The 26232-nt window shown below is 39.6% G+C and overlaps 1 protein-coding gene across 1 annotated transcript in view; it reads left to right on the top strand.

Annotated features, from left to right (window-relative positions):
* The first annotated feature begins 366 nt into the window (after positions 1-366).
* Positions 367-26232, top strand: part of LOC5571171 (dynein beta chain, ciliary) — a 67185-nt gene continuing 41319 nt past the window's right edge. The window contains exon 1 of the mRNA XM_021855847.1: positions 367-527. The gene's annotated coding sequence lies outside the window, so the exon portion shown is untranslated. The remainder of the gene's footprint in view (positions 528-26232) is intronic.

Below are 26232 nucleotides of genomic sequence, written 5' to 3'. Positions count from 1 at the left end.
TAATCGAAAGTGTTTATGATTTAATGACTCTCCACGGTATTAACTCGAAATTAGCAAAATTGTCGAATGTGACGAATATGCAGTTATAGGCAGTATGGGAGGGAAAAAGAAGACAATTTGTTTTTTTTGGCCTACGGACGGTACCACTGTGGCGTCGTTTCCCTATCATTGCAGAAATCGTGCCAACCAACTGATTTCGTGCATTGGCGTGGAATGAAACAGTGACACACAAAGCACGTCACTACCATAGATACCGATTTTATTTATGATAAATAATTTTCATAAAAAAAACTCGAAGCACGAAAAGCAAAGGATGTCACTTGGCTCAAGTTCTGCTAGCAAACTTTTCGTTAGTCTTCGGGCGGATCTTTATCGGTGCGGATCCGTGTTGGGCGCGGTCAAAAAAATAAAAATTTTAGAAAAACCTCAGAAACTTATTAATTGTGATTTAACTGTTGTGATACTAGTTAGATTTATGGAAAATATTAAAGTTGTGCACTAGATTCACAAGTATTTGCAAATTTTAGGTATGTGATCAGCGTTACGTAACACATCGCAAAGTTGAAAAAGTGAAAAAATCTTCAATTCAAATAGAAATATTTGTTTAAATAAGGTTTAATATGTATTCGCGAATACATCTTGATAATTCGAGTGATAATTGCTCTACAAGTGAAATATTTATTTCATATATGAATATGCAGCTTTACCGAGGATTAACTAATATTTTGGATTAAATCATCGCCAACATCTGGATTACAGTTTTGGATACTAACGAGCAATAGAAACAACTGGATTATTGTAAATAATATCACAATATCCGAAAGTAATCCGAAATTTTCACAAAATTTTCAGTTTTCCAATATGGCCGCCATGGAAAGCAAAGACGTAAAAAGAGTTAACCTCTGCCAAGGAGAACAAATCGATTTATTTATATTTATAAACTTGATTGACAATCTAAGTTTCACTTGGGTATCAGTTCGCGTGCAAAAAGCAGTCCAATAAAAATGAAAACCCCCCACGCGCACGACCTACAAATGAATAGGCGATGGAACTATACCTATAATCGCTTTAAGTTCTTATTCTAGTTTGAGGACGCAAACGACGAGTAGTCGATTTGTTTGTTTGCAAACACCTACAAACTTTGAAATAGCAGAAATATGGTTTGCATGACAAGTTTATATTAGCAAAACACCGATAAGCGATATGTATACAGATCATAATCGTAACTATTTCCGCTAGCATGAATGAGCCTAGAGCATGAATAAACATGCATATGAGTATGCATACTTTTTGTTGACTTCACATTCACGCTTCGCCATTGAATATCCCAACAAACATGAAATGCAGCGAATATGAAAAGTTTTAGTAAGGGGGTCTTACAGTTTTGTCCGTTACTGTAGATAAAAGACTTCGATTGGCTTATTATATTAGCAACATTTGTACATCACGCACTTTTATTTTTATTTATCATGGAATCCCATATATTGAGGGCGGGACATTTCACATAAAGACGTTCCGCTTAACTTTATGAGTGGACGTTTCGCACGTTTGGCATAATGAGAATTATATGCCTTCTTTAAAATGCTACCTGTTCTTGCAAGCGAAATTCCCATTATGCCAAAAATCCTTACGCGAAATGGGTTACCCCCATATGTTTAAGAAACCGTAATTTATGCTATTGAACGATAAATTTGGATTTGCTTTTGTAAATCTTAACATGGATTTTTTTCTGGTTCAACATCTTATAGCTTTACGAAACTCTCCAAAGTTGTGAATTTAAGAATAACAATATTTAATTTAATCACAGCGTTTCAGATTTTCATGGAAATTAAACTTTTTGTTCAACAATTTCAAGTTTTAATGATCTTCAAAATTTAACTATGAATTTAAATGGAAAACACAATTCCACAGTGCTATCAAAATTTTCCAATCAATCAAAGTTTTCTTTAGAATTTTTTTTACAAACGTTTGTGTTTAGAGACATTACAACTTGTTCACTCTTAAATTATAAACTTAACCTGCCACTTAAGCTTTAAGTGTGATTTTCTGTTGAATACATATAACTTATATTAATTATGCCTTCTAAATTTGCATAATAATATAATAAATATGAATGGAATTCTATAAAGTTTCCGGAATGATTCAATATCCGCACTCCTTGATACGATGCGACTGAATGACCAACATTATTAATCACACGGCCACGAAGCCCACGTCCCAGTTTGGACGTAATACCAGAGAGAGAGAGCACGACTTATAGCTTATATGGTGAATGTTCCATCGTTTATCCCACGCACACAGCAGTCTTTAGTTATGAGTTTGGATGATATGAAAGACATATGAAAGCATTACTAGTGAATTCTAGGAACGCTTACTGTAGATGATTGCATGATGTTATTGTCTTGTTTTAGCATAGGAGCCACTTGAAGCATTACTATCACAAAGGCGTGGCGTTAATAACGGAAAGAAGTAATAATGACCCGTAATCAGTACTCAACTACGTGAGAATTCCGGAATCCAAATTCAATTCGAAATACTACCGGAATAAACGGATGTTTCTTGAAACTAGTGATTCACTTTTGATATTAGAGCAACATCTTTTTTTCCACAAGCCACAGAGTCAGGCTTGTATTTCGCAATATAGGACCTATATTTTCTACTGCAATCTCAATGCCTGACTTCGGATATCACTATAGTTGTTATTACATAATGGAATCTAAAATGAAAGCATAGTATGTTCACGTTGTCCAGGCTGTGATCCACATTGCGTAATATAAGCTATCTTTATATGTATCAGAATACATACAACATGGAAATAACATTTATGACGTTTCATATCAAGATATCCAATACGAAATACTGTTGTTCCATGCAAGATAGTTTTTTATAACAGAAGCCAGACACATACATATCAACAGTACAGCATATAATACGATGTACTGCCGCTACAGTAAGATTGCAGCGAACTACGGCTCTAAGGAACCGGCATCCTGAACATAAGTGGCGGATTGGAATTTCCAACCGGATAGGTTTCACCTACGAACTGACGGCAACCAGATTGCAGATATTTTTTGGTTTTTGTTGAACTTGGGTAACCAGTTCAACTGCTGTACGTGCTCAAAGTTACTACATAGTTATATGACCCTGTACTGTTTTGATTTTGTATGGGATTTTGACTTTTACCAGCTTAGTTGCTTTTAAATTTTGTTAGAGAAAGATTTTTGTGCAGAGCCCAAATGAATGATGTTGTCGTCAGATCGAAGCTGAAAACTAGATGGAAACTCTGATCAATCACTTGAAGGCCGTCCACACCTCTTCGAATGTTTTCGAAAATAACGTTATATCGAACAATAATTTTCAAGTACCATTCTGATTCATATTCTAGTTTACATTCACCATTACTGAAACACCATTTCGGAATCTAAGAATTTTTATTACACCAAAAAACCTAACCACACTAAGTTTCACAATACTCAAGTCATTTTGATTGATCATCCACTAGCAATACAAAGATAAGAAGTAACATAATTTCTCTTTTTCTTATATGACACATTAAGTATACGCGTTTCGTTCGAACCGTGAGGGTTAGACACAATCAATCCGGAGTCATAAAGGATAATCAGCTCCTTTTGGCAGCTGGCAGCCGTTGATATTTGGAATAAATCAGAAGCAAATAAATTAGTTTAAAAATTTAGAATAACAAATGAGTTTTGAACAGCTGTTTGAAGATTTGAAAATCCTGAGATGTTCGGTACACAAAGTTCAATTTATAATGTGCTCAACTTATTATGTCAACAATTAACCCTTAAAAAGCGTGGACGACTATGTTGCTCATATCCAATTCTCAAAATTAGAACGGTTTTATGCAGGGGATAAGTTGCACCTCCAAATGCATCCACAAATATTTGGATACCAGTAGTCAATCCGGATACACGTCCAAAAATGTAGTATACACCTCCTATTCCACCAGAAATCTTCGGTAACATTTCAATATATTTCGAACATTTATATGTGAACATATATGAATATAGTAGTAGTCTTGCGATCTCTAGTTGTACTTTTTTGAGCAACAATAATTACTTGACCATTTGACATGTTCAAATATAGGAGGCAAAATACGGAGTAATACTTGCTCCTAAGGAAAATCTCAATGTTAACTCTGAAGTTGATCGAAATCGTTGTTAACCCAATTATTACAAGAAAGACGCGATTCAGGCATTCACATATAAAAAGTTGAATTTGAACCCTAGTTCCAAACGTATTGTTGTAGAGAAATTCCGCTATTTTCCATATTTTGCCCTGCGCAAATTACCCCCAGTCACAATGCACACTGTAGCCGTCGCTGAAATAAACCTGATCGAAATTGTTTTGACCTTGAAAACATAATTTTTCTACTATAGTGTCTTCGGGAAAGTTTTTCCAAAAATCAATTGCTGTTTTATGAAGGTGTAAATTTAAAAATATGAAATTAAAATATGAAATTATCGAAAAACACCTAGAAATTGGAATTACGCTTACTTGAATTTTGACGGTTTTTCACGCTCTGCCCTTCGAATGTGCGATTTTCAAGTGACAGTTGATGACAGAGACCCTTGAATTTTGGGAGCTCGCAATCTAAGCCCAACGTATTTTGACAGCTACTAAAGGTACGCTGCATTTTTGTCTAACTTACACGAAAATACTTACACAAGTAAAATAGTTATGAAAATTCGTCAGATTTGTACTGAATTCGGAATATAAATTCAATTTATTCATTTGGCTTGTATAGGGGTATCCAGTTTTTTTTACATATCATGATTCTACGTCAACAATTGAGCCAGAATCCAAAATTTCATAAATTTCCGTGCCCTGGAACTGAATTTTTAAAATACATTTGAAGTTAGTATGGAAATCGCTTTTGAATCATTGCTCGGCAAATGTTACTACGGGACGAGCTTTTATTATGTAAATTGAAATGTCATTGAGTCTACAGATTTAAATCTTCATTAATCATTTATAACGTCAAAATATTGAAGCGCCATCAAATTGTACTCTACACAGTTAAAAATAATGAGGATTACATGTCATGTAAATTTCATTCATGCGATGTAAACATGACATCATGTAAATTTAAGTCTGAAATAATGTAAAAATGTGATATATGTCATGTAACCACTCAGGATCCTGCTGGATTACATGACATATAATTGAAGTTTACATGATATATCATGTAAATATCCATGATATTCCAAGCTCCAATTATGTGCATTATACAGGGTGTTAGGTTCGTGAGTGCAGACATTTTAAGGGGTGATAGAGGACCATGTTAGATGAAAAAAATCGTTCTACGGATATGGTCAATTCTTAACTGTTACCGAGTTATTAAACATTTAATGTTTTAGGATATGTTTGTCTTTAAGTGGTTATAACTTTGGAATAGTTCAACGAATCTCAATTCTCTTACTTCCATTTGAAAGCTAATTAAATTTCCAATCTATTAACAACTTTACATCTAATGGGTTTTGCAAATAAATTCATTTTTAAGAGCAAATAAGTTCAAAGGTAGTGATTTTTCTCTTGTTTTTGTCAGTTTACTTTAAAAAATGCGTAATAAATTTCATGCTTGTCTTAAGCAAAGTTGTGTGCTTCAAGCTGCTCTACAATTCGTTCTTTGACACCAAACTGCTATCTCTACGCGTTCTCTTGCAATTTTGATTTGAACACGCCACTTTGGGTCATAAATTTTGGTCCGTAAACGCAACAGGTAACAGTTCATTTCACCCCACTGTGTTGCAAAACTTGACGCATTGTTTGCATCCGCGCACAGCACACTTGATCTCAGGTTTAGGCAACAACAGCTTGGCGCGTATGATTAAGCACACGCTGCTGTGCGTTCTTTTGCATGCTGTTTGAAACTCGTTTTTGTCGTTTTTGTCCGATGGAAATCAACTTTTCAAAATGTTGAAGGAGTGTAGTAAAACATTGATCGGTTTGTTATTTTTTTGTTGATGATTGATCTTAATGTTTCAAAGTACTGCATAATAGTATTGATGAAACAACATTCAACATACAGAAAATGTTTATCTGGTTGATTCATATCAGTTTATTTGAAGGCTCTGTGCAATGTTCCAAAGACTGCAAGGATGCTGCTAAACATTTGGAAGCAGTAACACGCTTACGATAATTAAAAGCTTTGAGTGTATCCCAGTCCCAATTTTACTGTGAATCTAATTCAACTGTTAACGCCAGGAGTTAAATTGTTTAATGATTCATTCAAAAATAACCTAGAAACTTTGCTAGAAGTTTCCCCAGCCCCATTAACTATTCAAGAATATCTCGAGAAATTAATTCAGGGATGCATCCAGACATTTAAAAAAAAAGTGTCTACACCGACGAATTGTCAAATAAACTCTTCTATGAATTTTTCAGCTCTTCTTTAAGAAATTGTTCATGGTAACACTCACCAAATTTGTAGTGGAATTCGTTTAAAAGTGCTTACTAAATTCATCCTGATATTTACTAAGATATTCGTGTTGAAATTTATCTAGGGATTACATCAGGAATCTCTCAGGTTCTCTTATAAAAGCAGGATAATCGTCAACAAATTCAAAATGGATTTTCTCCGGATGTTTTTTGAGGAATACATGTAATTTTCAATTCAATTCTTCTCAAATTATCCAACAAATTCTTCATAGAGGTGCTGAAAAATGTTTGAAACAAGAAATCTCATGAGGATATCGATGAATGAGTTGATGCAAAAATTGAATTCCAGGAATCCTTGAAAAAATCTTCAATAGACTCGATGGAAAAATGTCTGATAATATTCCTTGAAGAACCACTCGAAGTTTGGTTAATTGTGTTTACTTTAAAGATCCATTCCTCCAGAATTGATCTGGAAATTCCTCCAGAGTTTCTCCAGGAATTTTTCTATACATTCTTTCGGAGTTCTTCCAGCTATTCTTCCGAAGTTCCTCTGGAGCTCCACCGGTAGTTTCTCAACATTTCTTCCGAAAAAGTCTCCAGAGCTCCACCGAGAATTTGTTCTTCGGCAATTCCTTGGGACTTCATCCGGGTACTCTTAGGGAGTTTCTTCTGGAATTACTTCGAAGCTCCACTGATTTTTTTTTCAAACGTTGCTTCCTAAATTCCTCTGGAATCCCTCCCACAATTTCTCCGGAGCTCCTCCAGGAACTGTACTGTAGTTCCTTTAGGAATTTACACGCGAGTTGCTTCAAGAATCTGGCAGCTTCTCCAGAAATTCTACCGCAGTTTCTCCAGGAATCCTGCCGGTTGTTCCTCCGAGAATTTTCCAAGAATATACCCGAGAGTTTTCTTGGAAGGCCTCCAGGAATTCCTCCAAAACTTTCTTCAGGAGTTCTTCCACAAATTCCTTTGAGAGGTCCTCCAAGAATTTCTGAGGATTCTTTTCCCGGGAATTTCTTCAAAATTTTCATAGGGAGTTCCTTCAAGAATCCCTTGAGACCTCATCCTAAAATTCCTGAGTTCGTAGGAAGTCGCTATGAAGAAAATCCAATGAAATTCCCTGTAGAACTCTGGAGGAACTCCGGAGGATATGCTGGATGGAATTCAGAAGAATTACTGCAACAATTTTGGAAGAATTTCTTGAGCAACTCCGGAGGAATTACCGTTGAAGCTACGAAGGAATTATCGGAGGAACTCTGAAGGAACCCTGGACAAATTCGTACATAACACTTAAGGAACTCCTTAGCCGAGTGGTTAGACTCCGCGGCTACAAAGCAAAGCCATGCTGAAGGTGTCTGGGTTCGATTCCCGGTCGGTCCAGGATCTTTTTGTAGTGGAAGTTTCCTTGACTTCCCTGGGCATAGAGTATCATCGTACTTGTCAAACGAGATACGAATGCGAAAATGGCAACTTTGGCAAAGAAAGCTCTCAGTTAATAACTGTGGAAGTACTCATAAGAACACTAAGCTAGTGAGGTCGTTAATGCCAAAAAGAAGAAGAAGACTTAAGGAACTCCGGAGGAATACCATGAGGAACTCTGGGATATTTCACGGAGAAAATCTAGGGGAATTTCCGGAGTAACTCTTGAGGAATTCCTAGCGGAATTCCGGAGGATTTCCGATAAATTACTGCACGAACTCTGGAAAATTCCTGGAGGAATTACTTGAGGAACTCCGACAAAAATTCTATGAGGAACTCTGAAGAAATTCGTAGCGGACCTCCAAAAGAATTCCTGGAGGAATTGTGGAATATTTTCTAGAGAAACTTCGAAACAAAATCCTGAAGGAACTATGGAGGAAATCCTGGAGGAATCTGGCTGGGTTCGACTGTAACTCTTAATCGATCTGATATAACGGCTTCGCAGTCTTTCAGAAAATAAAACAAGGTTTATAACTTGCCCAACGTTTCAACCCGGGGTTGGTGTCTTGGAACTTTGGAGATATTTCTGGAGGATCCTTGAAGAACTCCGAGGATTTTCTGGAGGAACTCCGAAAGAATTCCTAGATCCATAAAGGGATTCCCGGCAAAAAATTTGAAAGAATTCTTAGAGAAATTTCTAGAGAAACTACGATGGAACTCCTTGAGAAACTCTGTAAGAATTCCTGGAGAAAATCCGAAAGAATTCCTGGAGAAACTTGAAAGCCCGGAGTACTTTGAAAAATTCCCGGTGGAGCTCTGGGGGATTTCCAGAAGGAAGTCTGCAGGAATTGCTGGATGAATGCCCAAAACAGCTCTGAAGGAATTCCTGGAGGAACTCTTAAAAAAATCCTGGAGGAATTCCAGATGAGTTGCTGGAGGAACTGGTTGGTAAATGGCTGGGCATGGCGTACCATTGGTACCTCGCGTACCTGAAGGAATAAAATAGACCCCTTTGTGCGGTCCTTAGCCTCTTGCCCAGCAACTCCTATCCCTACCTCCTCGCGGTACTGGCCGGGGTACGAGTAACCAACCCCCGGTGGGAACTTTGGTCGTATGCTGACAGGGAAGGGGGGGTTTGCTTTTGCTTTTGCTTCTGCAAACCTGGAGCGTCTGTACTCCATGTTAGGAGCGGCTCACAACAGCGTCTGTTCCCCATGTCAGGGGCGGCTGATCATCGTCCGAGTGCCAGAGAAGGACTCTAAGCTGAACTGCGCACTATGGTCCTCCGAACATTTAGGGGGAATGGTCCTCCGGAAATCTAGGGGGTTGGTGTCAGGCCCTGCAAGCCAGCCGTAAAAAAATCAAGCAACGAATAATCAACGAGAGAATACGAACCGGGACAATCAGCGAAGACCACAGCGACGTAAAGGGACTAGCGATTGGAAGCTCGGTACGTGGAACTGTAAATCTCTCAACTTCATCGGGAGCACACGCATACTCGCCGACGTGCTGAAGGACCGTGGATTCGGCATCGTAGCGTTGCAGGAAGTGTGTTGGAAGGGATCAATGGTGCGAACGTTTAGAGGTAACCATACCATCTACCAGAGCTGCGGCAATACACATGAGCTGGGAACAGCTTTTATAGTGATGGGTGATATGCAGAGGCGCGTGATCGGGTGGTGGCCGATTAATGAGAGAATGTGCAAGTTGAGGATCAAAGGCCGGTTCTTCAACTTTAGCATAATAAACGTGCACAGCCCTCACTCCGGAAGCACTGATGATGATAAAGACGCTTTTTACGCGCAGCTTGAACGCGAGTACGACAGTTGCCCAAGCCACGACGTCAAAATCATCATAGGAGATCTAAACGCTCAGGTTGGCCAGGAGGAGGAATTCAGACCGACGATTGGAAAGTTCAGCGCCCACCGGCTGACGAATGAAAACGGCCTACGACTAATTGATTTTGCCGCCTCCAAGAATATGGCCATTCGTAGCACCTACTTCCAGCACAGCCTTCCGTACCGATACACCTGGAGATCACCACAGCAGACAGAATCGCAAATCGACCACGTTCTGATTGATGGTCGGCACTTCTCCGACATAATCGACGTCAGGACCTATCGTGGCGCTAACATCGACTCTGACCACTATCTGGTGATGTCAAACTGCGCCCAAAACTCTCCGTCGTTAACAACGTACGGTACCGACGGCCGCCCCGGTATGATCTAGAGCGGCTCAAGCAACCGGATGTCGCAGCGGCATACGCGCAGCAACTCGAGGCTGCATTACCGGAAGAGGGTGAGCTGGACGAAGCCCCTCTTGAGGACTGCTGGAGAACAGTAAAAGCAGCCATTGACGATGCAGCTGAGAGCAACGTCGGGTACGTGGGACGGAGTCGACGGAACGATTGGTTCGACGAGGAGTGCCAGGAGGTTTTGAAGGAGAAGAATGCAGCGCGGGCGGTCATGCTGCAGCAAGGGACCCGGCAGAACGTGGAACGCTATAAACGGAAACGGCAACAGCAGACCCGCCTCTTTCGGGAGAAAAAACGCCGCCTGGAGGAGACGGAGTGCGAGGAGATGGAACAGCTGTGCCGGTCTCAGGAAACGCGTAGGTTCTATCAGAAGCTCAACGCATCCCGCAACGGCTTCGTGCCGCGAGCCGAGATGTGCAGGGATAAGGATGGGAGCATTCTAACGGACGAGCGTGAGGTGATCGAAGGGTGGAAGCAGCACTTCGATGAGCACCTGAATGGTGCTGAGAGCTCAGGCAATGAAGGACGGGACAACGAAGGAAATGCCTTCGTCAGTACTGCGGAAGATGGAAACCAACCAGCCCCCACTTTAAAGGAGGTTAAGGATGTCATTCACCAGCTCAAGAACAATAAAGCTGCTGGTAAGGATGGTATCGGAGCTGAACTCATAAAAATGGGTCCGGAAAGGCTGGCCATTTGTCTGCACCGGCTGATAGGCACAATCTGGGAAACAGAACAGCTACCGGAGGAGTGGAAGGAAGGGGTAATCTGCCCCATCTACAAGAAAGGCGACAAGTTAGACTGTGAGAACTTTCGAGCGATCACCATTCTAAATGCGGCCGACAAAGTATTATCCCAGATCATCTTCCGTCGTTTGTCACCCGTAGTAAACGAGTTCGTGGGAAGTTATCAAGCCGGCTTCGTTGACGGCCGATCGACAACGGATCAGATCTTTACTGTACGGCAAATCCTCCAAAAATGTCGTGAATACCAGGTCCCAACGCATCACCTTTTCATCGATTTCAAGGCGGCATACGACAGTATCGACCGCGTAGAGCTATGGAAAATCATGGACGAGAACAGCTTTCCCGGGAAGCTCACGAGACTGATAAGAGCGACGATGGAAGGTGTGCAAAATTGTGTGAAGGTTTCAGGCGAACACTCCAGTTCGTTTGGAACCCACCGGGGACTACGACAAGGTGATGGACTTTCGTGCCTGTTGTTCAATATTGCGCTAGAAGGTGTTATGCGGAGAGCCGGGCTTAACAGCCGGGGTACGATTTTTACGAGATCCAGTCAATTTGTTTGTTTCGCGGATGATATGGACATCGTCGGCCGAACATTTGAAAAGGTGGCAGACCTGTACACCCGCCTGAAACGCGAGGCAGCAAAAGTTGGACTGGTGGTGAATGCGGCCAAGACAAAGTACATGCTAGCTGGTGGGGCCGAGAGCGACAGGGCTCGCTTAGGTAGCAGTGTTACGATAGACGGGGATACGTTCGAGGTGGTCGACGAGTTCGTCTACCTTGGATCCTTGCTGACGGCTGACAATAACGTTAGCCGTGAAATACGGAGGCGCATCATCAGTGGAAGTCGGGCCTACTATGGCCTCCAGAAGAAGCTGCGGTCAAAAAAGATTCACGCCCGCACCAAATGTACCATGTACAAAACGCTCATAAGGCCGGTAGTCCTCTACGGGCATGAAACGTGGACGATGCTCGAGGAGGACCTGCAAGCACTTGGAGTCTTCGAACGTCGGGTGCTTAGGACGATTTTCGGCGGAGTGCAGGAGAACGGTGTGTGGCGGCGAAGGATGAACCACGAGCTCGCCCAACTCTACGGCGAACCCAGTATCCAGGAGGTGGCCAAAGCTGGAAGGATACGATGGGCAGGGCATGTTGCAAGAATGCCGGACAGCAACCCTGCAAAGATGGTATTCGCTTCGGATCCGGTTGGTACAAGAAGGCGTGGAGCGCAGCGAGCTAGGTGGGCGGATCAAGTGCGTATCGATTTGGCGAGCGTGGGGCAGAACCGAGGATGGAGAGATGCGGCCACGAACCGAGTATTGTGGCGTGAAATTGTTGATTCAGTGTTATCTGTGTAGATGTTAACTAAATAAATGATGAAATTGCTGGAGGAACTCCGGACAAATTGCTGAAGGAACTCCAGAAGAATTGCTGGAGATCTGCTGAGGAATTTACGAGGGCAATCTGGAAAAAATCCTGGAAGAATTTCTGAAAATACTACGGAATAACTCCAAAAGGAGCTATGAAGGAAATCCAATGGAATTCCCTGTGGAGCTCTGGAGGATAAGCTGGATACAATCCAGAAGAAGTACTAGAAAGACTCCGGAGGAATTTCTGGAGCAACTCAGAAGGAATTATCGTTAAAGCTACGAAGGAATTCTCGGAGGAACTCTGAAGGAACCCTGGACAAGTTCCTAGAGAATCTCCAAAGCAAATCCCGGAGGAGCTACGGAGCAATTCCTGTAGGAATTCGAAGGCGTCTTATAGAAACTCCGGATGTGTTTCTTGAGGAACTGCGGAGGCGTTTCTAGAGGAATGGAGAAACTAAGGAGGAAATTCGGAAAAGTTAGCGTTGGAGCTCCAGAGGAACTTTTCAGGAATAACTGGATGAGGAATAGCTTGAGTACCTCCAAAGTATTTTCTGAAATAACTTTGGAAGAATTTCCAGTGGAGAATTTGTCGAGAAGTTGCTGATTGAAATCCAGATGAATTGCCTGAGGAAATGCGGAATAATTTTTGGAAGGATTTGAAAAAAATCCTGGAGGAACTCCGGAAGAACTTCACGAGGAACTCTTGAGGAATTCCGGGAAGGAAGTCTAGAGGAATTCCCAAAGAAACTCTTGAGACATTTCCTGAGAAATTCTGCAGAAATCCTCGAAGGGAATGTAGGGAATATTTTGAAGTAGCTTCAGAAGAATTCCTTGTGGAACTCTTTTGCATTTCCAAGGAATTATTTGAGGAACTCTGGATAATTCCTGGAGAAATTCCGAAAAAAGGAGGAACCACGGAAGAAATGCGAAGGAATTCCTTGTAGAGCTCCAAAAGAATTCCCGGAGGAATATTTGGAATTTCTCCAGAGGCATTTCTGAAGGAAATTCCTAAAGGAAATCTTCGGTGAGGAATATCTAGAGAAAATTCCCACAGAAATTCCTAGGAGAAATCCCTAGATGAATTTCCTGCAGCAAATCCTTGGAGGAAATTCTGGATGAATTTCTGTAGCTAATCTCCAGAGCTATTAATGGAGGGATTTCGGAGGAATTGATGTAAGAAATCCCCGAAGAAAATTATGAACAATATCTCTGGATGAAATTCCCGGATCAATTCTTGGAGGAAATACTTAGTTCTTAGACGAGTTCTTGGAGGAAATCTCCGGAGGAATTCCTAGGGAAAAACCCCGGCAGAATTTCTGAAGATATCCCTGGAAAGTTTTCTGAAACAAATTCTGAAAGAAATACCCGGAGAAATCGCTATTGGGAATTCCCTGAGGAATTCGTTGAGAAAATCCCGGAGTAATTCTTGGAGGATAATCGCCGATATACCTTCTGAAGAGTGAGAATTCATCCACAGAGGAATTCCTAAAGAAAATCTCCGGAGGAATTCTTGGAAAACATTTCCGGAGGAATTTCTGGAGGAAATCCCAGGAGGAATGTCGGGAGGAAATCCCCGGAGGTGCTACTTGAGGTACCTCTCGTAGCAATTCCTAGAGGTAATCCCTGGAGGAATTCCAAAAACAAATTGCTGGAGAAATTCCTGGAGAAAATCCCCGGAGGAGTTCTTGGGGGAATCCCCGGAGGAATTCATAGAGCAAATTGCCAGACGAGTTTCTGGAGGAAATCCTCGGCGGAATTGCTATTACAGATCTCCGAATGAGTTTTTGAGGGATATCCCCGTAGGAATCGCTGAAATTGCCGAAGAAATTCCTGGGTGAAATTTCCGAAGAAACTTCTGTGGGAAATCTCCGGATAAATTCTCTGAAAAAATGCCCGAAAGAATTTCTTGACAAAATCTTTTGAAGAAATTCCTGGATAAAATAACCGGAGTTTTTGGTGGAAATCAACGGAGGAATTCTTGGAAAAAATCTATGGTGCAAATCCCCAGCGAAATTTCTGGAGCAGATCCCAGATAAATTGACTGAAAAACTCCCAAAAAGAATTCCTATTGGAAAGCCCATAAGAAATTCCTGGAGAAAATCCTCGGACAAATTCCTGGAGCACATTTTACACCGAGGAATTGTAAAATGAGGGATATTCTACAATAGATATACTACAAGATCAAATATTAGTCGAAGTGGTTTATGTTCCGAACAGAAAAATATTCTTAAACTGCTTGATTTGTTTTTGTTTTAAAGTTCCTTAATTCCTTTTTTCAGAAAAATGGAAGGTATTTTGTGAGCACCATTATGAATGCCACTACATCTATTTACAATTCCTGGTTGTAGGCATGCAAGAATTGCTAGGAAAATATCTGGATTTATTTCTGAATTACTTTCTTAAGGCATTCTTGAAAAATTCATTGAGCTGAGGAAACTTCCAACATAATTTCCAGGTTATTTTCGAACGAATCATTAAAAAAAATAATGAAAAATTCCTGGCAAAATGTTTTAAAACATTTCTGTAAATATTCTTGGAAGAATTTTTTTTTTAAATATCCTGGAAGTATCTTTGAACATAAAATCCATGATGAATTTTGAGATAAGTTAAGATGGATGCTAAAAACATTTATTATCATAAAATCCTTAGGGAAATTTTAAAAAACTTTTTTTGCAAAGCATGTCAATTTCACATTTGACACGAATCATGTTAATTTGCAGTACGTAACCATTTTTAAAGTGCACATCTCATTCAATGGCTAACGCAGTGAATGTGTAACAGGTAGAATAAATCTAGAAATGGATTTATAATATCGCAAAGACACTGTCAGCTATTCGCAGGAATTTCTTAGGGGCTTCTTTTGGGGACTTTTTCAGTGAATTTATCCGGGATCTACTCCAGAAATTTCGCTGGGGATTTGCACCAGAGATTTTTTCCAAGAATTCCTCTGGTGATTTCCACCAAAAACTCCGGTTATTTTATCCAGGAATTTCTTCAAAAGATTTTGTCAAGAAATTCTTTCGGGCATTATTTTAGAGAATTTATCCGGAGATTTCCCACAGAAATTTCTTCCGAAATTTCACCCAGGAATTTCTTCGGCAATTTTAACGATTTTTACGGGGATATCCCTCAAGAACTCATTCGGAGATTTTCTCCAGGAAATCCCCAGGAGATCTGTAATAGCAATTCCGCCGAGGATTCCTCCAGAAACTCGTCTGGCAATTTTCTCTATGAATTCCTCCGGGGATTCCCCCAAGAACTCCCCCGGGGATTTTCTCCAGCAATTTGTTTTTGGAATTCCTCCGGGGATTACCCCCAGGAATTGCTACGAGAGGTACCTCAAGTAGCACCTCCGGGGATTTCTTTCCGAAATTCCTCCTGGGATTTCCTCCAGAAATTCCTCCGGAAATGTTTTCCAAGAATTCCTCCGGAGATTTTCTTTAGGAATTCCTCTGTGGATGAATTTCACTCTCTCCAGAAATTATATCGGGGATTTTTCAAAGAATTTTTCCGGAGATTTCCTCCAGGAAATTTTTGGGATTTGCATCAGATATCCTCCAAGAATTACTCCGGGGTTTTCTCAACGAATTCCTCAAGGATTTCTCCGGGTATTTCTTTCAGAATTTGTTTCAGAAAACTTTCCAGGGATATCTTCAGAAATTCCGCCTGGGTTTTCCCCTAGGTATTCCCTTGGAGATTTCCTCCAAGAACTCGTCTAAAACCTAAGTATTTCCTCCAAGAATTGATCCGGGAATTTCATCCAGAGATTTTGTCCATAATTTTCTTCGGGGATTTCTTACATCAATTCCTCCGAAATCCCTCCTTTAATAGCTCTGGAGATTAGATACAGAAATTCATCCAGAATTTCCTCCAAGGATTTGCTCCAGGAAATTCATCTAGGGATTTCTTCCAGGAATTTCTGTGGGAATTTTCTCTAGATATTCCTCGCCGAAGATTTCCTTCAGGAATTTCCTTCAGAAATGCCTCTGGAGAAATTCCAAATATTCCTCCGGGAATTCTTTTGGAGCTCTACAAGGAATTCCTTCGCATTTTTTCCGTGATTCCTCCTTTTTTCGGAATTTCTCCAGGAATTATCCAGAGTTCCTCAAATAATTCCTTGGAAATGCTCCAGAGTTCCACAAGGAATTCTTCTGAAGCTACTTCAAAAAATTCCCTACATTCCCTTCGAGGATTTCTGCAGAATTTCTCAGGAAATGTCTCAAGAGTTTCTTCGGGAATTCCTCTAGACTTCCTTCCCGGAATTCCTCAAGAGTTCCTCGTGAAGTTCTTCCGGAGTTCCTCCAGGATTTTTTCCAAATCCTTCCAAAAATTATTCCGCATTTCCTCAGGCAATTCCTTTGGATTTCAATCAGCAACTCCTCGGAAATTTCTCCGGATTTCCACTAGAAATTCTTCCAAAGTTATATCCTTTGGAGGTACTCTAGCTATTCCTCATCCAGTTATTCCTGAAAAGTTCCTCTGGAGCTCCAACGCTAACTCCTCCGAATTTCCTCCTTAGTTTCTCCAGAAATTCCTCTAGAAACGCCTCCGTAGTTCCTCAAGAAACACATCCGGAGTTTCTATAAGAACGCCTTCGAATTCCTACAGGAATTGCTCCGTAGTTCCTCCTGGATTTGCTTTGAAGATTCTCAAGGAACTTGTCCAGGGTTCCTTCAGAGTTCCTCCGAGAATTCCTTCGTAGCTTTAACGATAGTTCCTTCTGAGTTGCTCCAGAAATTCCTCCGGAGTTTTTCCAGTACTTCTTCTGGATTGTATCCAGCTTATCCTCCAGAGCTCCACAGGGAATTCCATTGGATTTCCTTCATAGCTCCTTTCGGAGTTATTCCGAAGTAGTTTCAGATATTATTCTAGGATTTTTTCCAGATTACTCTCGTAAATTCCTCAGCAGATCTCCAGCAGTTCTTCTAGAGTTCCTTCAGCAATTTGTCCGGAGTTCCTCCAACAATTCATCCGGAATTCCTCCAGGATTTTTTTAAGAGTTCCTCCAGGAATTCCGTCAGAGCTGTTTTGGGCATTCATCCAGCAATTCCTGCAGACTTCCTTCTGGAAATCCCCCAGAGCTCCACCGGGAATTTTTCAAAGTACTCCGGGCTTCCAAGTTTCTCCAGGAATTCTCTCAGAGTTTCTCAAGGAGTTCCATCGTAGTTTCTCTAGAAATTCCTCCAAGAATTCTTTCGAAATTTTTGCCGGGAATCCCTTTATGGATCTAGGAATTCTTTCGGAGTTCCTCCAGAAAATCCTCGGAGTTCTTCAAGGAGTTCCTTTGGAGATCCTTCAGAAATATCTCCAAAGTTCCAAGACACCAACCCCGGGTTGAAACGTTGGGCAAGTTATAAACCTTGTTTTATTTTCTGAAAGACTGCGAAGCCGTTATATCAGATCGATTAAGAGTTACAGTCGAACCCAGCCAGATTCCTCCAGGATTTCCTCCATAGTTCCTTCAGGATTTTGTTTCGAAGTTTCTCTAGAAAATATTCCACAATTCCTCCAGGAATTCTTTTGGAGGTCCGCTACGAATTTCTTCAGAGTTCCTCATAGAATTTTTGTCGGAGTTCCTCAAGCAATTCCTCCAGGAATTTTCCAGAGTTCGTGCAGTAATTTATCGGAAATCCTCCGGAATTCCGCTAGGAATTCCTCAAGAGTTACTCCGGAAATTCCCCTAGATTTTCTCCGTGAAATATCCCAGAGTTCCTCATGGTATTCCTCCGGAGTTCCTTAAGTCTTCTTCTTCTTTTTGGCATTAACGACCTCACTAGCTTAGTGTTCTTATGAGTACTTCCACAGTTATTAACTGAGAGCTTTCTTTGCCAAAGTTGCCATTTTCGCATTCGTATCTCGTTTGACAAGTACGATGATACTCTATGCCCAGGGAAGTCAAGGAAACTTCCACTACAAAAAGATCCTGGACCGACCGGGAATCGAACCCAGACACCTTCAGCATGGCTTTGCTTTGTAGCCGCGGAGTCTAACCACTCGGCTAAGGAGTTCCTTAAGTGTTATGTACGAATTTGTCCAGGGTTCCTTCAGAGTTCCTCCGATAATTCCTTCGTAGCTTCAACGGTAATTCCTCCGGAGTTGCTCAAGAAATTCTTCCAAAATTGTTGCAGTAATTCTTCTGAATTCCATCCAGCATATCCTCCGGAGTTCCTCCAGAGTTCTACAGGGAATTTCATTGGATTTTCTTCATAGCGACTTCCTACGAACTCAGGAATTTTAGGATGAGGTCTCAAGGGATTCTTGAAGGAACTCCCTATGAAAATTTTGAAGAAATTCCCGGGAAAAGAATCCTCAGAAATTCTTGGAGGACCTCTCAAAGGAATTTGTGGAAGAACTCCTGAAGAAAGTTTTGGAGGAATTCCTGGAGGCCTTCCAAGAAAACTCTCGGGTATATTCTTGGAAAATTCTCGGAGGAACAACCGGCAGGATTCCTGGAGAAACTGCGGTAGAATTTCTGGAGAAGCTGCCAGATTCTTGAAGCAACTCGCGTGTAAATTCCTAAAGGAACTACAGTACAGTTCCTGGAGGAGCTCCGGAGAAATTGTGGGAGGGATTCCAGAGGAATTTAGGAAGCAACGTTTGAAAAAAAAATCAGTGGAGCTTCGAAGTAATTCCAGAAGAAACTCCCTAAGAGTACCCGGATGAAGTCCCAAGGAATTGCCGAAGAACAAATTCTCGGTGGAGCTCTGGAGACTTTTTCGGAAGAAATGTTGAGAAACTACCGGTGGAGCTCCAGAGGAACTTCGGAAGAATAGCTGGAAGAACTCCGAAAGAATGTATAGAAAAATTCCTGGAGAAACTCTGGAGGAATTTCCAGATCAATTCTGGAGGAATGGATCTTTAAAGTAAACACAATTAACCAAACTTCGAGTGGTTCTTCAAGGAATATTATCAGACATTTTTCCATCGAGTCTATTGAAGATTTTTTCAAGGATTCCTGGAATTCAATTTTTGCATCAACTCATTCATCGATATCCTCATGAGATTTCTTGTTTCAAACATTTTTCAGCACCTCTATGAAGAATTTGTTGGATAATTTGAGAAGAATTGAATTGAAAATTACATGTATTCCTCAAAAAACATCCGGAGAAAATCCATTTTGAATTTGTTGACGATTATCCTGCTTTTATAAGAGAACCTGAGAGATTCCTGATGTAATCCCTAGATAAATTTCAACACGAATATCTTAGTAAATATCAGGATGAATTTAGTAAGCACTTTTAAACGAATTCCACTACAAATTTGGTGAGTGTTACCATGAACAATTTCTTAAAGAAGAGCTGAAAAATTCATAGAAGAGTTTATTTGACAATTCGTCGGTGTAGACACTTTTTTTTTTAAATGTCTGGATGCATCCCTGAATTAATTTCTCGAGATATTCTTGAATAGTTAATGGGGCTGGGGAAACTTCTAGCAAAGTTTCTAGGTTATTTTTGAATGAATCATTAAACAATTTAACTCCTGGCGTTAACAGTTGAATTAGATTCACAGTAAAATTGGGACTGGGATACACTCAAAGCTTTTAATTATCGTAAGCGTGTTACTGCTTCCAAATGTTTAGCAGCATCCTTGCAGTCTTTGGAACATTGCACAGAGCCTTCAAATAAACTGATATGAATCAACCAGATAAACATTTTCTGTATGTTGAATGTTGTTTCATCAATACTATTATGCAGTACTTTGAAACATTAAGATCAATCATCAACAAAAAAATAACAAACCGATCAATGTTTTACTACACTCCTTCAACATTTTGAAAAGTTGATTTCCATCGGACAAAAACGACAAAAACGAGTTTCAAACAGCATGCAAAAGAACGCACAGCAGCGTGTGCTTAATCATACGCGCCAAGCTGTTGTTTCCTAAACCTGAGATCAAGTGTGCTGTGCGCGGATGCAAACAATGCGTCAAGTTTTGCAACACAGTGGGGTGAAATGAACTGTTACCTGTTGCGTTTACGGACCAAAATTTATGACCCAAAGTGGCGTGTTCAAATCAAAATTGCAAGAGAACGCGTAGAGATAGCAGTTTGGTGTCAAAGAACGAATTGTAGAGCAGCTTGAAGCACACAACTTTGCTTAAGACAAGCATGAAATTTATTACGCATTTTTTAAAGTAAACTGACAAAAACAAGAGAAAAATCACTACCTTTGAACTTATTTGCTCTTAAAAATGAATTTATTTGCAAAACCCATTAGATGTAAAGTTGTTAATAGATTGGAAATTTAATTAGCTTTCAAATGGAAGTAAGAGAATTGAGATTCGTTGAACTATTCCAAAGTTATAACCACTTAAAGACAAACATATCCTAAAACATTAAATGTTTAATAACTCGGTAACAGTTAAGAATTGACCATATCCGTAGAACGATTTTTTTCATCTAACATGGTCCTCTATCACCCCTTAAAATGTCTGCACTCACGAACCTAACACCCTGTATATCTCAGAAATTTACACGTTTTGTTCGAACTGTGTACTTAGACAAAATGTACTCTTTCGATCAAGCACGAAAATTTTTTCAGTGCCAGTTTTCACCGGTTTGAAACTAGAGAAGTGCTTAAATTTTATCGTCAAAATGACGAATTGTCATGTTCCAACATGCAGGAGCAAATTATATTCGAAGAAACCCTAAAACAGAAGCATGTGAACCAGTTCCGACGATCAATGTGCAGAGAAACCGATCGTTAGGCTAAAACTTGAAAACAAATAGCACGAATCTTGTCGTCTGTTCCAAGCACTTCCGAGAATCAGATAGCAGGACCATAATGCAAGAAAATAAAGAAAATCCTGATTTAAGTTTTGAACAACTATCGAAAATTAAATTATACTAAACAATAACAGCAAGCAAATGCACTTTGTGTTATTTATTTTATTAAACTTTTCAGTATACTCAAAACCGACCTAAATGTCACTCTCACTCCTATGTATTTGGGCACCTCATGTGACCTAGACATTCGGTCAAATTTTCCAAATTATATCAGATTCAATTCCTGCATTCCGTACAATAAGGCCTTTCTATGTACAGATAGTAAATATATTCTTGTATATAAAAAAACAACTTGCACGGCTAGTTATTTCTGAGGGAGGTAATGGGTTGTGATGAGAAACATGAAAAATACTCCTCATAAATAGAACAAATGCATCAAATAACCTCCCAATCGGATACGCCACAAATTATTCTGCTAAGCTATCGATAATTTGTTATCCTAAATACCTAAATTTACTTGAATTGCATTAAAATTTAACAAATGCCATACAAATCCGGTAAAAGTTCATAACTATCTACTAATACTAATGCACAGGCGTGAATAGCATACCTTCTATAGCTGTCAATATACTTATGTCGTTTTCGTTTTTAGGAACTGGGTCGGTGATCAACACATAAACAAACCAATGTCAAATAAATTGTAGTTCCGTCGAACCTGAATCGGGTTGGGGTGGAAACTGTGATTCAGAACGGGTTGCGTCAGTTCCAACCTAGGTTCAAAAACGAATTCGACATTAGATCTAAGCCAGCTGTCTCTTCTCTCTCATCTATTTACATATTACGGAACTTCTTTTTTAATATTTTTAAAACGCGTTTTTATTAAAAATGCAATCAAAGAAAATAAATTGTTTGTATTTAATCGAGTTCGATCAAAAGGTGTATGAAGAGTGGATAAACATATTTAAAATGAACTTAGTATGAAAAATATCGTTAAAATATATGTAATATATTGCATTTTTCAAATACAGTCGCCTCTCCACATCTCGATATCGAAGGGACCATCGAGATAGGGAGAGATCGAGACAAAGAACCCATTCATCAAAAGATGAATACTAGATTACAAAACACTCTGTTGCCAAGAAAGTAATGAACAAACAGATGCCATTTTGCGTTCCTAATTTGATTCGAATCCTAAAACTTTGGTCTAGTTACCTTTGATATTGGTCATATCGACATACGGAAAGAAAAATGAGAACGAAAAATCAACAGAAACACATCGAGATATGGAGATATCGAGATAAGGAGGATATCGAGATATGGAGAGAGAAAATGTATGAAAACTGAAGGGACTTATGAAATCATCGACATAGGGAGAGATATCGAGATGTAGAACATCGAGATGTGGAGAGTCGACTGTAGCTTTAATTTGAAAACCAGAAAATTTCAGCAAAAAATAAAATAAAAAGGTTTTGTAAGATCTTGTAAGCTGAGGGGTGCGGTCTCCAACATTTTGGTCATTCAATTTGAACACAATTTTTGCTACCAGAGTGCAAGTGTTTGTGTCACATAAAATGTATAGCATATTTTAGTGTGACGAAGGCCGCACACTCCTAGGAATACTCGGATCATTTTGATGAAAATTTTAGCTTGACAGCAACTTGGCTGCTTGTTGACACGCAATTCGCACCCAAAGTGATATAACATTGGTTCGCACCCCCTAGGATCTAAGTATTATGCGTGGCGCGAAAAATTCTCGCCCCTGCGATCTTAAAAAACGCTTGTAGATCGTCGCAGTTACTTCAGATCGTTTTGGTGTCTTCTGCGCGATCATGCCTTGGACAATCAGGAATAATCGCGCAGAAGACAACAAAACGATTTGAAGTTGCTGCGACGATCTACAAGCATTTTAAAAAGTTTTCAAGATCGCCGTTGCGATAAATAATCGCGCAATGCACAGTATGCTTTTTTATGTACACAATTCGCATTGGCGGCGACATGACGCGACAAAAGTTGTTTTTCATGATAAAAATCATCATAATTAATAAAGTGTAATACAGTGAGATTCCGTTTTTGGCATGGTCCGTTTTTGGCACCCCTCGATTTTGGCAACAAAATGGATCCGTTTTTGGCAAAAATTTTTAATATCATTAAAATTCATTATTTTTTTTGTAAATATTATTGTGTTGTTTGCTTTAGTTATTTTAAAAGCAAACCAGCTTCACGATTACCGCATTCCAGAGTTCAATTTTCGCCGATATTCCTCCAAATCTCACCAACTTCTAGGAGTACCGTATGGGCTTATTTAATTCTAGATGGCCGTGTGGTAGCCACATTTTATGAAGTAATTAATCTCTATGAGTATCTCAACTGGAGTACCAACATCTTTTCTCAGGCATTCAAGCTTTATGACCAACCCACTTGACTATGCCGAGTATAAGAACCGTAATGCGGGGTGTAGTTGATCAGTGGGGAGAAGTTGATCATTCTCGTACCCACACGTATAGACTGCCAAGAGAGCTATAATTCATTTTCAATTATCATACTCTCCATGGTGTCGCATTAACTGATAGTTGCTCTTGATGTTCCTAAATTTGGTTTGACATTCAGTATAATTATACCAATTATACCACGTAATAACAGATTTTAAGGAAATGTTTGGCGAACTGTTGAAAGGTTCTTCTTCAAACAATCGACTATTGCCAAGGCCATATAAATACATCACCTTAATAAACTGTTTCATACTTTCCAGATTTGTTTGCTGAACCCAGTTTAGAATTTGCATTGAGTATAAAAATTCATTTCCAAAGTGAAAAAAAATTCTTTTCGGGAGCAGGTTGCTGTTTTCAAAGAAAATTGCATACCTTTAGGCGTTTAATGTGGTTTATTGCGTAATTCACAAAATTTAATACGAAAATTTCCCGATTTATCGGCAAGTTGTAAGATTTTTGACACTTGATGCAGAATCAGCGACCCCAAATTTAGTAACTAGCATATCTCTTAATTTTTGAAAACCTATCGCAGTACGTGATCAACTTCACCCCGGAATCAAAAACTTCACTTTTCAATTTCTAAAAATTATTTTTGTTATTATGATAACATTTTATCAAAATTTTGTTTACATAATTCGATAAACATCCAACCAGTACAGGTTTCAAAAATATTTGGATGATAATACATGCATCCTACAAGATTTTATAGAACAGAATCGCTCAAAAGTGATCAACTTCACCCCGTTTTACGGTAACTTTGATGATACCTAGAGAAATAAATGATTTTATTCTTAATAAGTGGATTATAATTCTGCGAGAAAAGAAAACTGCGTGCCATATCAAGATTTTATTCAAGTATGCCTGCACAGTTAAAAATAATGAGGATTACATGTCATGTAAATTTCATTCATGCGATGTAAACATGACATCATGTAAATTTAAGTCTGAAATAATGTAAAAATGTGTTATATGTCATGTAACCACTCAGGATCCTGCTGGATTACATGACATATAAATAATTGATATGTCATGTAAATATCCATGATATTCCACGCTCCAATTATGTGCATTATATATCTCAGAAATTTACACGTTTTGTTCGAACTGTGTGTCGTATGAAGTTATCAAAATGTTCCTTACGAGACCTGGTGATCGCTGGCTGGGTCTAGGAAATCTCTAAGTGTATTCTGCAGAATCCATACGTGCTCCTTTGTTTTTAAAATGAGCTTCTGAGAATGTTCAACGAATTCTTGCAAAAACATGACTGAAATTTGGGTATTCCTTTCGGAGATTAGGGATTTATTGTGAAAATGTATATTGGGGATGCTGTGTGAAATCTGTAGATACTTTGTAAACTCCTAAAATTTCTAAGGCAGCCTTATGAATTTCTAGCGGTAAACTGCGGATTCTTAATTGTATTTTATTATTTTTTTTTTTTTTTTTTTGCAAGATTTTGAGAGTTCTGAATAGGTTTCTCAGCAATATCGCACCAAAATCTTAAAATTCTAAGCGATATCCTCAAAATTCTAAGCAAGCTCTTGGGTAGATGTGAATTCTTATCTGGCTGCTAAGCAAGATCTTAAGAATTCTAAGGAAGATTCAATAGATTCTAAGCGAGCTACTTTACAGCTCTAATAGGTTTCTGTAGTTTCCTGATGGTCACCTGGAAATTCTTACCGGCCTCTTGAGGTTTCCTAACGTTCTTGCACTACTTTGAGGAATTGTACTGTTCTTTAATAAAGGTCACTTATGCGATTATTGTTTCTACGTGACCTAGGTATACAAATAAAATACATAAAGCTTATAAAACAATATTGAAGATATTTCAATAGTAAAAAGTGTGTAAAACGCCTGTTACAATTAATATGACCATCAGTTGACAGTTGCCCTTCGTGCGCGAACGACGTCTTTTTCATAGCTCAAGCTATCGCGATTACTGTGTAACACAAGATGTCTTAATACAGGAAGAACACTCTTGTAGTGGACTTCAGTGTCTTGCCGAAGCGTCCCCCAACAGATCAGGTTGAGGAGTTTCTCCGGGATTTCGTTAAGCTCGATATGGCCGATGTACGGAACCTTCAACTGCACACTCTTCGAAATTGTGTATACATTGAGATGCACAACGCTGGTTTACCCTCTCGCCTGGCAAAGCAGCACCATTTACGATATTGGCTCGAGCATAACGGAGCTGTTTATCATATTCCAATTTACGTGGATGGTCCTACAACAACCATAAGGATCCACGACTTATCACCGCAGATGTCCAATACTACCATCACCGACTACCTAAAGCAGTACGGTACAGTTGTCTCTATTAGTAACGAAGTGTGGAAAAACTATTTTGCCGGAGCGCCGAATGGGGTAAGAGTGGTACGCATGAAGTTGAAGAAGCCAGTGCCGTCCCACATTACAATCGAAAATCAATCGTCCCTCGTTACGTATCCAAAAAACGAGAAACAAAAAACATCAACCGAACACGACAAAAAGGATGATCAAGACCAAACGTCCCGCTCGGCTGCTATTAACCACATGAAGCCCGATAACCCACCAACAACACTATCGCATGACATGGACGATGAGGACGACGACGACGATAACGATAGTACGACCAACGATGATCTGCAAACTACCACGAAGCGGCGACTGTCAACCCGCACATCTAGCGATGAAAATGATCGAACACACTGTGATCGTGAGGGTCAAGAGATAGAAGAAGGAAAAGATCGATGCGAGTTAGCGTATTCTAAATGTAGAGTTACCCGTTCTAGAAAATATAAGAGAACGGAAAACGCAAATGAAATAGGTAGAATAACAAATTAACTAATTG

The sequence above is a fragment of the Aedes aegypti genome, chromosome 3 (genome assembly GCF_002204515.2).
Source record: "Aedes aegypti strain LVP_AGWG chromosome 3, AaegL5.0 Primary Assembly, whole genome shotgun sequence".
Classification (NCBI taxonomy): Eukaryota; Metazoa; Arthropoda; class Insecta; order Diptera; family Culicidae; genus Aedes; species Aedes aegypti.
Note: the sequence above shows the minus strand (reverse complement) of the source record. Positions and strands in the feature narration are given on the sequence as shown.